This window comes from Cajanus cajan, chromosome 7 (genome assembly GCF_000230855.2).
Source record: "Cajanus cajan strain Asha chromosome 7, NIPB_CcT2T_4, whole genome shotgun sequence".
Lineage (NCBI taxonomy): Eukaryota > Viridiplantae > Streptophyta > Magnoliopsida > Fabales > Fabaceae > Cajanus > Cajanus cajan.
The window spans coordinates 15,965,226-15,979,087 of NC_138523.1; the positions used below are offsets into that span (position 1 = coordinate 15,965,226).

At 29.0% G+C, this 13,862-nt stretch overlaps 2 non-coding genes across 2 annotated transcripts; both read left to right on the forward strand.

The window, feature by feature from the left end:
- Positions 1-7,204: 7,204 nt before the first annotated feature.
- Positions 7,205-7,415, forward strand: LOC145950190 (small nucleolar RNA U3). Its single transcript, XR_014428297.1, has one exon. It is a non-coding gene; the product is annotated as a small nucleolar RNA U3 (small nucleolar RNA).
- Positions 7,416-9,830: 2,415 nt separating this feature from the next.
- On the forward strand, positions 9,831-9,935 carry LOC145950191 (U6 spliceosomal RNA). The gene has a single exon (XR_014428298.1). It is a non-coding gene; the product is annotated as a U6 spliceosomal RNA (small nuclear RNA).
- Positions 9,936-13,862: the final 3,927 nt, after the last annotated feature.

Consider the following 13,862-nt stretch of genomic DNA (forward strand, 5'->3'; position numbering starts at 1 on the left):
TTTTTAATTTATTTTATTTTATAAAAAAAACTTTATAATACAATATATATTTATATATTATTTTAATATTTAATTATTTTTTTAATCCTTTAAATTTAAAGTAAACTTATTTTTAATTCTCAAATTTAAAACTGATCGTTTTAATTCTGTAATTTTAAAATATTTTAATCCTTATGCTTAAATCTTGTTAGAAAAATTTTCAAATATTTTCGCGTAAAATATACCTATTAATGTCTTTGTTAGTAAAAATATTATATTAAATTCAATTGATGGTCCATAATTATCTTAATATGTCACTTTTTAAATATATTATTGGTGATTTAAGGGACTAAAACAATATTTTTAAAAATTATAGAGCCTAAAAATAAAAAATTTAAATTTGAGGGATTAAAAATAAATTTACACTAAATTTAAGGGGTTAAAAATAAATTTGCCTTATTCTAATAAAAAAAATAGAATATCAATGGCACAAAAAAAAACAATTTTTTTGGAAATTCTGGAAGAAAATATGCACAAATATTTTGATGATGCCAAAGTGATTATAAAGCATTGAAGAAGAATCAAGGTTGAGATAAAGCAAGTTGATGTAAGAAAAAGATCTCAAGTATTACATAGATAAGTCTTGTCAACTTAGCTAAGAATGTAAAAGAATCTTTTAGAATTGCAAGTCTGTTTGGCCTTGAGAATAAGTTTTCAAAAGTCACAAATTAATCTCTTTAAATTTAAGCAAGTTTTAAATCTTTTGAAAGTAAGTAAAAATGTTTTCAAAAGACTTAACAAAAGCTTTAAAGAATAGTTCAAATCATTTCTTAAAAGAGATATGTGAAAGAAATTATTGATATGAAATTTTCTTCATAAAAGTTTTTGAAACAATGCAAAAGTATGTTCTGGTAATCCATTACCAGACCTTGTAATCCATTACCAGAACAAGAAACTTCAAAGTTCAAATTCTGAATACAAAATGTGTTCTGGTAATCGATTATCAGACCTTGTAATCGATTACCCGAAGATAAAGCTTCAAAATTTGAATTTAAATTATACAACGTTTGAATCATTTTGAACTTTAACCGTTGTAATCGATTACCAAGTCTTGTAATCGATTACCAGAGCCTATTTTTTGAAAAAATTATAGAAAGTTACAACTCTTCATGAAAAGACATAACCTAAGAAACAATTGTCTATAAATACCTATAATTTTTCAGAGAAAGGGGACGAACTCTATTGTGAAAATCATTTACAAAATCTACTTGGCCAAAGTCATTTGCAAAATCTCTAAAAGAGTTCTTTAAGATCATAAAAGTGTAATATCCACTCTTCAAGAGAGTCATTTTGTAAAACTCGATAGATCATTGGATCTGTAAAGGAGAAAGGGTTTTTCTCCTTGTTGGTGTTTGAATCTCAACACAAGGAAAGGGAGTTCCGAGGTGTTGGAGGATTCAAGTCTTGTAAGGTTTACAAGAGTAGTGGAAATCTCAAGTGGGAGACTTGAGGACTGGATGTAGGCAGGATTGGCCGAACTAGTATAAAATCAAGTTTGCAATTCTTCTTTCCCTACACTTTTAATTTCTTGTTATTTATTGTAATTGTGTAGTTTGCATCATCATTCGTTCTTTACATACAAATTGTCTAAGGAAATAAATTGATAAGAAATAATTTGGAAAAGTTTTTAAAAGAGGAAAATTTAGAAAAATTAATTCACCCCCCTTCTTAAGTTAATTGAGGCTAAGTGACTAACAAGTGGTATCAGAGCAGGTTTCTTGTATAAGACTTAAAAGCTTCAAGAATTGAAATGGCCTCATCAAATTTTTTATTTCCCGAAGGAAACTCCATTAATAGACCTCCAATATTCAATGGTGAAGGGTATCATTATTGGAAATCTAGGATGCAAATTTTTATAGAAGCCATAGATTTAAACATATGGGATTCTGTTGAAAATGGTCATTTCATTCCCATTATTGTAGAAGGTCATGAAATAAAAGATTTACCCAAAGATCAATGGAGTGATGATGATAGAAGAAAAGTTCAATACAATTTGAAAGCCAAAAATATAATCACTTCTGCATTAGGCATAGATGAATATTTTAGAATTTCAAATTGAACAAGTGCAAAAGAAATGTGGGATACATTAAAAGTAACACATGAAGGCACTAATGATGTTAAAAGATCTAGGAGAAACACTCTCATCCATGAATATGAATTATTTAGAATGAATCAAAATGAAAGTATTCAAGACATGCAAAAGAGATTTACACATATAATCAATCATCTTGCATCCCTAGGAAAAGTGTTTCCTAATGAAGATCTTATTAACAAAGTTTTGAGATGTTTGAGTAGGGAATGACAACCGAAAGTGACTGCAATTATTGAATCAAAAGATCTAACAATCATGTCTCTTGCATCTCTATTTGGAAAACTTCAAGAGCATGAAATGGAATTGATGAGACTAAGTCAAAATGAAAATAGTGACAAAAAGAAAAAAAGTATAGCACTTAAAGCATCTTCATCCTCTCATGAAGAAAATGAAAAAGATGACAACATTGAGGAAGATGATGATGATGATGATGAAGATTTCAATCTCTTTGTAAAAAGATTCCACAAATTCCTAAGGAATAGAGGAAATAGAAGAAAATTCAATTTCAACATAAAGAAGAAAGGAGAAGAATCTTCTTCAACCCCGAGATGCTATGAATGCAATCAACTGGGACATTTCAGATTAGAATGTCCGATCCTTAAAAGAAAAATGGAAAAATCTAACAAGAAAAGCTTCAAAGAAATGAAAGGGAAGAAAACTTATATCACTTGGGAAGAAAATGACATGGATTCTTCAAGTGACTCTGAAAATGAAGTTGTAAATTTGGGACTCATGGCCAAAGATTACGAAAGCGAAGAAGAGGTAACATCCACTACTAGAAAATTGCAAAATAGCTAACGAAATTAGTGACTGATTTAGCGACCGATTATGAAAAATCAAAATAGCGACCGATTTAGCGACCAAAATAAGTCGTCGCTAGAAAATCGGTCGTTATTTCGGTCGCTAAATAAATTTTTTTGATTTTTTAGCGACGAAATTAAATTCGGTCGCTATTTCGGTCGCTAAATTATAATTTTTTATTTTTTTAGCGACGGAATTAAATTTGGTCTCTATTTTAGTCGCTAAATTATAAATGTTGATTTTTTTTAGCGACGGAATTTAATTCGGTCGCTAAATATTAGTTAAAATTAGCGACGGAATTAAATTCGGTCGCTAAATAGTAGTTAAATTTAGCGACGGAATTAAATTCGGTCGCTAAATTATAATTTTTTATTATTTTAGCGACGAAATTAAATTCGGTCTCTATTTCAGTCGCTAAATTATAAATTTTGATTTTTTTTAGCGACGGAATTTAATTCGGTCGCTAAATATTAGTTAAAAATAGCGACGAAATTGAATTCGGTCGCTAAATAGTAGTTAAATTTAGCAACAGAATTGAATTCGGTCGCTATTTCGGTCGCTAAATTATAAATTTTGATTTTTTTAGCGACGGAATTGAATTCGATCGCTAAATAATAGTTAAAATTAGCGATGGAATTGAATTTGGTCGCTAAATAATAGTTAAATTTAGCGACAGAATTGAATTCGGTCGCTATTTCGGTCGCTAAATTAGAAATGTTGTTTTTTTTAGCGACGGAATTGAATTCGGTCGCTAAATTAAAAAATTTTATTTTCTAGCGACGGAATTTAATTCGGTCGCTAAATCAGAAATTTTTTTAGCGACGAAATTAAATTCGGTCGCTAAATATTAGTTAAAATTAGTGACAGAATTGAATTCGGTCTCTAAATCAGAAATTTTGATTTTTTTAGCGACATAATTAAATTCAATCGTTAAATATTAGTTACAATTAGCGATGTAATTCTATTCGGTTGCTAAATATTAGTTAAAATTAGTAACGAAATTCTATTCGGTAGCTAAATATTAGTTAAAGTTAGCGATGAAATTCTATTCAGAAGTTAGCTAAATTTTATAAATTGCTTAAAAGTGATGATAATATTTTTGTTGAGTATCAATCTCATTTTCTTTTTTTTGTAAGAGCAAGACATTAATTTATATTAAAAAAATATTTATATGCACTTCTACATAATTAATACCAATACTTATTTATGTGAAAAAATATTTAGAAGTTTTTTTTTACGATTGGATTTTTAGGCAGTTTTTTAATTAGAGTATATGAATTTTAAAATTTCTTATTTATTTTGATCCACATTTATAATATATATTTCTAACTTATGATAACTTTATTTTTAAATGAATTTTTATATTTAAATTTTAAATTAGTATTTTATTAATGGTTGATAATTAGAAAATAAAACAATGATAAATACATTTTTTGAATTTTATATCTTAGATTTAAGATGAATAAATATATTAAGTTAATTAATAATTTATTTAAAATGTTAAAATTTAATTTATAAAAATGATATTTTAAAAGAGAAGGGTTATAATAACATCGGTGTAACTTTTATTAAGTATTACATCGCTCAATAACTTTATATTAAATGGGAATTTTATAAATTCAACCGTTAGATTGAAAGTTTTTTACTCTTAGATCATATATACAAAATCTTATATGAATTCAAAATGATTTGATACTTCATTCTTGTAAAAAAAAATTGACATAATATATTCATTTTAAATAAAATATGAGTACTAGTGTTATTATAACCCTTCTCATTTTAAAATATATAAATTATTACTTAAACTTTTAAATTTATAATAAATAATTTAAATTGTATCATAAAATTAATTTTAAATAGAAATAAGTAGATTGTTAATTATAAAAGTAAGTATATATATAAAATTTGAATTCAAAGTTCAAAGTTCAAATTCTGAATACAAAATGTGTTCTGGTAATCGATTACCAGACCTTGTAATCGATTACGAGAAGATAAAGCTTCAAAATTTGAATTTAAATTATACAACGTTTCAATCATTTTGAACGTTAACCGTTGTAATCAATTACCAAGTCTTGTAATCGATTACCAGAGCCTATTTTCTGAAAAAAAATTATAGAAAGTTACAACTCTTCATGAAAAGACATAACCTAAGAAACAATTGTCTATAAATACCTATAATTTTTCAGAGAAAGGGGACGAACTCTATTGTGAAAATCATTTACAAAATCTACTTGGCCAAAGTCATTTGCAAAATCTCTAAAAGAGTTCTTTAAGATCATAAAAGTGTAATATCCACTCTTCAAGAGAGTCATTCTGTAAAACTCAATAGATCATTGGATCTGTAAAGGAGAAAGGGTTTTTCTCCTTGTTGGTGTTTGAATCTCAACACAAGGAAAGGGAGTTCCGAGGTATTGGAGGATTCAAGTCTTGTAAGGTTTACAAGAGTAATGGAAATCTCAAGTGGAAGACTTGGGACTGGATGTAGGCAGGATTGGCCGAACCAGTATAAAATCAAGTTTGTAATTCTTTTTTTCCTACACCTTTAATTTCTTGTTATTAATTGTAATTGTGTAGTTTGCATCATCAGTCGTTCTTTATATACAAATTGTCTAAGGAAATAAATTGATAAGAAAATAATTTGGAAAAGTTTTTATAAGAGGAAAATTTAGAAAACTTAATTTACCCCCCCCCCCCCTCTCTTAAGTTAATTGAGGCTAAGTGACTAATAGAAATGAAAGTCATTATAGGTATTTTTTACAATAAAAAAAATAACAAATAATTTTTATAGGAGAATTAATTATAAAAATAAAATATAAATATAGAGAAAATAGAAATTAGAAACTGTTTTTATTTATGTATTTTAAAAAAATAAAATGAATAAATGAGGGAGAAAAATGACAATTAGAAGAGGAGATACAACATATAGTCATTTGTATTTTATATATAAGGATTAATATATACAATGTTAAATACCAAAATTTAATATTTATCATCATATTTATAATATTAATTTAATTAACTATTTTAATGTAAAAATATTTGAATCATAATTACTTTATTAAAATAAAATTATATAATATTTAGAGACTAAAGTGCCATCGAGTTAAAGTTATAAGGATTAAAATAACATTGAGTTGCAATTTTAGGAACTAATAAAATGACATTATATTACAACTTTAGGGATTAAAATGATAGTGTTATAGTTATATGTCACGTGATACATATACATCATGTGATAATATATTTTTTAAACAAAATTATATTTAATAATAATTAAATATTTTTTAACAAATTCAATATTTTAAAAAATATTTTTTATTAAATAATTTTATTTTAAAAAATATCATTAATTTATAGATTTAATTAAAATAAATATTTAATTTATTGATATCTTTAATTTAATTTAATTTTTATGAAATATTTATAAATAATTTAGTAAAATAATATTTTTTTAAGTAAATACTTTTAATTTAAAACTTTTATAAAATATCATTAAATTAAAACTCGTTATCATTAATTTATCATATTTATGAAATTTTATATATTTAGTTTGATTAAAATTAAAATTAATTATAGTGATGTATTTATATATTATTCTAAGATTTAAATATATTTTTAGTCCTTTAAATTTAAGATAAATTTATTTTTAATTCTCACGTTTAAAGATGATTTTTTAGTCTCAATAATTTTTTTTAAAAAAATATCTTTATTCTTAAATTTTATTATAAAATATATCAAATATTATCGCATAAAATATATATAGCTATTAGTATCTCTATTAGTAAAAACATTGCATTAAACTCAGTTGATGGTTTGTAACTATCTCAATCTATCATCTTTAGATATATTATTGGTGACATAAGGTGTAACAGCCCAAGCAACCCGCATGTAGATATTGTCCGCTTTGGCCGCAGCCCTCACGGATTTGTTCTTGGCGATGGCACGCATGCCACCCCAAAACGCGTCTACACAAGGAAGGTGTCCACACCCATATATATGGCATGCTTCGTTCCCCTTCCTAACCGATGTGGGACTATATCCACCCCCCCTCAAGGGAGTCCAGCGCCCTCGCTGGCACACCGATCCGGAACCAGGCTCTGATACCAATGTAACAGCCCAAGCAACCCGCATGTAGATATTGTCCGCTTTGGCCGCAGCCCTCACGGATTTGTTCTTGGCGATGGCACGCATGCCACCCCAAAACGCGTCTACACAAGGAAGGTGTCCACACCCATATATATGGCATGCTTCGTTCCCCTTCCTAACCGATGTGGGACTATATCTGTTCAAGTAAGGTCGTACCTCTGTATCCTTGAGATCTAAGGAGACAGGAACCTACGTCTGGTTGATGAGCCACGACCGTGTGATCAGAGCGTGATTAACTGTCTGATGTGTTCCTCTAGGGGGAGCTTCATCTGCGACTGTAGAGGATCGTTCTTGGTCCAGTGGTGGCCGAGATGGTCACACGGTTGTCTGACAGACCCAAATATTTGATATAGTCCCACATCGGTTAGGAAGGGGAACGAAGCATGCCATATATATGGGTGTGGACACCTTCCTTGTGTAGACGCGTTTTGGGGTGGCATGCGTGCCATCGCCAAGAACAAATCCGTGAGGGCTGCGGCCAAAGCGGACAATATCTACATGCGGGTTGCTTGGGCTGTTACATACTTCGCACCCGGGCTCCGAGCCTGGATTAGCAATACAAAACAACCTCGGGCACGCGGTACATGACGTCAGCCCGGTATTTGAGCAAATCATACTTGATTCCGGGGATCTCGTCCCAGACCGGATCCGCCCTCCAATTGTATCATATCATGATATATCTTATCTCAAGCCCAAAAGCCCAAGGCAAACCTAATTCACTCCAAGGTACGTGCATTACTTATACGAGACTATTACACATACAAACCCTAACTTTGGCATCGGAGTCTCTTTTGCAGGTACCTCCCCCATCTTGGAGCACCAATACATCAGACAAAAGAGGCTCACCGATCTTACTGGACGGATCACCTCTACGACCAAATTCCGGTAAGAACACCATATATTCCCATTTAGATATTAGGCCCAAGGAAATAATTTGTTGCTCGTGATTATGTATCTTATTAATCTTTCACTTTTTATTTCATTCTATTATGTAGCCTTGTAATGATTAATGGAATGCAAGTATAAATTAGTCTCGATTTTCAAAATATTCTTCCTTCTAATTAGGGGAGGCCCTTTGTCTTAAAATACAAAAATTACCCATAAACCTAACATTTGGTGCTTTTCTTGAGTGACTCTTTCATTGCAGGTTCTAAAGACGTTAAACACTCAAGCGGAAGCCGGAAGAAATTAGCATGAATAAATGGTGAAGTTAATCCCTCAAATTACATATTATTGTCTATTTAATTTTTGATTCTAATAAAATTTAAAAAAAAATTAAAATTATAATTTGTCACTCATTTAACTTCTTCCGTTAAATAAATTCAATTTTCTTAATCAGAAATGACTATGTGGCATAGTAATATCATTGACATATATATGATGAACACTTGGTATATATGTGGAACAACAATTATCATATGTGTGTTACATGATGTACATATACCACGTAACATACTAACATATGAATATAACTCATTATCATCTTAATTTCTAAAATTGTAACAAAATGTCACTTAAATCTCTGAAATTGTAACACAATATCATTTTAATCCTTAAAATTTTAATTTGATGTCACTTTAATTCCTAAATATTATTATAATTTTATTTTAATCAAGTAATTATTACTTAAATATTTTCACAATAAAATAGATAATTAAATTAATATTGTAAATATGATGATGAATATTAAAATTTTGTATTTAATATTGTATATATTAATCTCTATATGTAAAATATGAATGACTATATATTGTATCTCCTCTTATAATCGTCAATTTACTCCCTCTTTTCTTCATTTTTTTTAAATAAATAGATACAAATACATTCTAATTTATAATTCCTCTATATTTATATTTTATTTTCATAATTAATTATCTTATATAAATTATTTCTTATTTTCTATTATGAAAAATACCTATTACTTTCATTTCCAAAAAAATTTCATTTTTTTATGTCTTTGATATTCTATTTTCTTTTATTAAAATAGGGCTTAAATGTGTTTTTGTCTCTTAAATTTAGGATAAACTTATTTTTTATCCCTTAAATTTAAAATTATTGTTTTTACCTTTTGTAATTTTTAAAAATCTTGTTTTAGTCCTTTAATTCACTAATATTATATCTAAAAATGAATATTGAGATATTAGCCGAGTTAAATATAATGTTTTCACTAACAGAGATACTTGTAGCTATGTATATTTTATGCGATAATATTTGATAGATTTTCTAATAAAATAAGCCTTAAATATGTTATTAGTCCCTAAAATTTAGGATAAATTTATTTTTTTAGCCCTCAAGTTTAAAATTGTTATTTTTAGCCTTTGTAATTTTTAGAAATCTTGTTATAGTCCCTTATGTAACAGCCCAAGCAACCCGCATGTAGATATTGTCCGCTTTGGCCGCAGCCCTCACGGATTTGTTCTTGGCAATGGCACGCATGCCACCCCAAAACGCGTCTACACAAGGAAGGTGTCCACACCCATATATATGGCATGCTTCGTTCCCCTTCCTAACCGATGTGGGACTATATCCACCCCCCCTCAAGGGAGTCCAGCGCCCTCGCTGGCACACCGATCCGGGCCCCGGCTCTGATACCAATGTAACAGCCCAAGCAACCCGCATGTAGATATTGTCCGCTTTGGCCGCAGCCCTCACGGATTTGTTCTTGGCGATGGCACGCATGCCACCCCAAAACGCGTCTACACAAGGAAGGTGTCCACACCCATATATATGGCATGCTTCGTTCCCCTTCCTAACCGATGTGGGACTATATCCGATAAAATTGGAACGATACAGAGAAGATTAGCATGGCCCCTGCGCAAGGATGACACGCACAAATCGAGAAATGGTCCAAATTTTTGATATAGTCCCACATCGGTTAGGAAGGGGAACGAAGCATGCCATATATATGGGTGTGGACACCTTCCTTGGAAGACGCGTTTTGGGGTGTCATGCGTGCCATCGCCAAGAACAAATCCGTGAGGGCTGCGGCCAAAGCGGACAATATCTACATGCGGGTTGCTTGGGCTGTTACATTTGGTATCAGAGCCGGGACCCGGGCAGGTGTGCCAGCGAGGGCGCTGGGCTCCCCGAGGGGGGGTGGATTGTGAAGTCCCACATCGGCTAGTAAGGTGAACGAAGCATGCCATATATATGGGTGTGGATACCTTACTCTTGAGGACGCGTTTAGGGATGCCATGAGGGCATTGCCTAGAACAAAACCCTGAGGCCTTAGGGCAAAGGGGACAATATCTGGCCATGTGGGGTCGCTGCGCTACTCTGATGGGGTTGGCAGGACTTGCCTTGGAGGACGCGTTTTGGGGTGGTGTTGGCCATTCCCGAGAACAAAGCCGTGAGGCCGTGGGCCAAAGCGGACAATATCCTCATGCGGGTTGCTTGGGCTGTTACAAAGTACGGTTAGTACATATGGAAATATATATTAGACTGGATTTGGGCATGACACATCATAAGAGAAATTAATTTGACTATGGTTTAACAAGTCTCCAACACACAAGAATGTAGTTTAATTTATAGCAGTTGATGCTCATAGACATTTATAATGAAGACAATTCTCCCAACCTCAGGCACTTTTTTTTTTTTTTCCTTCCCTTTTCTATATAACTACTAGCATTGATGCTAAAACATGGCGTTAGAAAAGTAATGTGTACACTACTATAATTTTTCTTCTTATTATATATGCTTTTTCATATGGATTTTATATAAAATTTTGCAGAAAAGTTGTTCCCACAAATTTTTTGTAAAATTTCATCTTCAAATAATACCTTTGTGGATAATATATTTTTCGCAAGAAATTCTGTAACAAAATTTCTTACAAAAAAATCAAAGAAATTATTGTAGAAAATATCTTGCGAATTTATAATTCGAAAGTAATTTTTGAGAAAATTTCATTAAGAATTCTTCAACTTTTAAATGCTCACAATAAATTCATTCAAAGCATTAAGAAATTTGCTTCCATACCAGTAACATGTGATTTATAATCTTTTAAATTCATAGATTATAGATTACAGTTCTAACACGCAACCCTACAAAATCAACTTTGAGGTGAGTGTTATTCCAACTTATATACTCTTTAATTATTTTATTTCTAATTAATGTAGGACTTGAGATTTTCTTTTAAATATTAATTAGATCACATCTTTAGAAGGAGAATTGATTCATTATATTGAATTACAAAAATATATTATTATACATTATTTTAACTCTTAACATGTTCAGTATTTTAAAAAGAATTAGCTTTTTATTAAATAATTTTATTTTAAAACTATCATTAAATTAAAACTCATTATCATTAATTTATACATTTAATTAAAATAAATATTTAATTTTATTAATATTTTAAATTTAATTTAATTTTTATGAAATATTTATAAATAATTTAGTAAAATAATATTTTGATAAATAAATACTTTTAATTTAAAAATTTTATAAAGTATCATTAAATTAAAACTCACTAAAATTAATTTATCATATTTATGAAATTTTATATATTTAATTAAAATTAATTATAGTGATATATTTATAAATAATTTAGTAAAATAATATTTTTAATTAAAAGGCTTTTAATTATTAAACTTATAAATTTATTTATTTTTATTTTTTCTGTGGGTTAAAATTGGCAGGAAAATTCACAGGAAAAGTAACCTGTAAAATTTTTCTACCATTTAATATAATATTAATAAACATTATCTGTGAATTTATTTTTACAAGAAAACCTACAAAAAATAAAATAAAATTCTTACAACATTTTTTTGCGAATTTTTACTATATGAAAATAAAATTCTATGATCATGAAAGTCTAACAACATTTGCAAACAATTTTATAGATTATTTTTGACAAAAAAAAAACTTATAAATAATTTCTACAAATTATTATTCACATATAAATTCAAAAAAAATTTCTAAAAATTATTATTACACGAAAATTCAAAAAAAAATTCTACAAATATTTAAAAAAAAAATTGCATAAAAATGACACTTTTCCAATGATGATAATTTTAGAAAAATACATACTATCAAAACTCACCCCATTCAAAGTTACAAATCAAAATCTCATATAAAAAATAAATAAATAAAAATTGATGCCTCTTCAATATAACATTTCTCACATTAAACTTAATAGGGTAACCACAGTCCGAGCTTGGTTTGGGGTGTTCTGCAAGCAGTTTTCTCACGGTAAATCTCGTCTCTTTTTCCTGACTTAACACCGCCACTAACCTTGAGTTAACGGCGACGTTCGACACTAACGTCAATATACCAAACCCTAACACTAAACTCTTCATCTCTTACGAGAGCCTCAAGGCCATATATGATAGATAAGTTCGACTATCACACCATCACCTCAGCCATAATAAATATGTCCCGGCTCTAATCTAAATTCTGTGAGATCGATTTCAAATCAAGATCTCACTCAATTTTGAGCCAGAACATTTCGACCGAGACTGAGAGGATGGTGTAGTGGTGGAACCAAACTATGACCTTAAGAGGGAGAGGTTATGTTAAGGTTCCATATATCAACAACAACGTCAAACGTGGCCGTTAACTCCATGTTTGTGGTGGTGGTGAAGGGGCATTTTGCGATCGGCATGGATGAGGGTTTAATTGATGAGGATGGTTTTGGTTGAGTTTTTGGGTTTAGGAGGCGTTGCCTTGGATATTTTGTATATTTTAAAGGAAAGGAGAAGGTGAGTTATGTATGAAGAGTGGACACCGAAGAGTCTTGGCCATGAAAGGTCAATGACGTACGGTTTTACTCTTTTTGTGAAACTGATGAGTAAGTGAGTATGGCCTTGACAAGTATGTCCTTATATAATTGTCGACAGCTTTGCATGTTATATTAGATTAAATGCTGCATTTATTACTTCAATAAATGAAATAATATTCATTAAATGAAATTTAAATTTTATAAAAATACAATTACTTAAAGTATTAAATGTTTTTCAAAGCTTTTAAATAATACTAATTACTTCAATAAATGAAATAATATTCATTAAATGAAATTTAATTTTATAAAGATACAATTACTTAAAGTATTAAATGTTTTTCAAAACTTTTAAATAATACTAGAGAAATCGAGATATTTCATACTTCTAACAATTATATAAATAAGATATTAAATGATTATTTAGAGGATATTAAGAACTATTTTTTTTTGCCAAATTATACTTTTTATCCTTTATCTTATTTATTATATTCATTTTAATCTTTTATCTTTTAAAATATTCATCATGGTCTTTTATCTCTTTAATTTGGATTAATTTGGTCCTTTTGAAATTTTGGATTATTTTTTACTGATTCAAAACTTAAAATTCATCTCATTAAATTTACTTATATGAAATTAATTGTTAAATGCAACTAAAGTTTAAATAAAAAAGCATTAAAGACATGATAAAAATTGCATAAAAACAAGTCCAAAAAATAATTGAAATATCAAAAATTATAATTTCATGCATTTTTCTAGTTGCTTATTTGACATATTTTTTACACAATTTTTATTATGTTATACCTCTTATGAATTCAAACATCAATTAAAGTTTATAGTTTTTATATAATTGAATCTATTATTACAAGATTCATGTCTCAAATCAATCGAAAATTGATTCAAAATTGAGTTACAAAATTAAAAATTATTGTTGTTTTAAAAAGGACCAAATTAATTCAAATATAAAATATAAATGACCAAAATAAGCATTTGAATAGATAATGTACTAAAATGAATCTAATAAATAAAATAAAGGACTAAAAGTATAATTTAACCCATTTTTTTAAT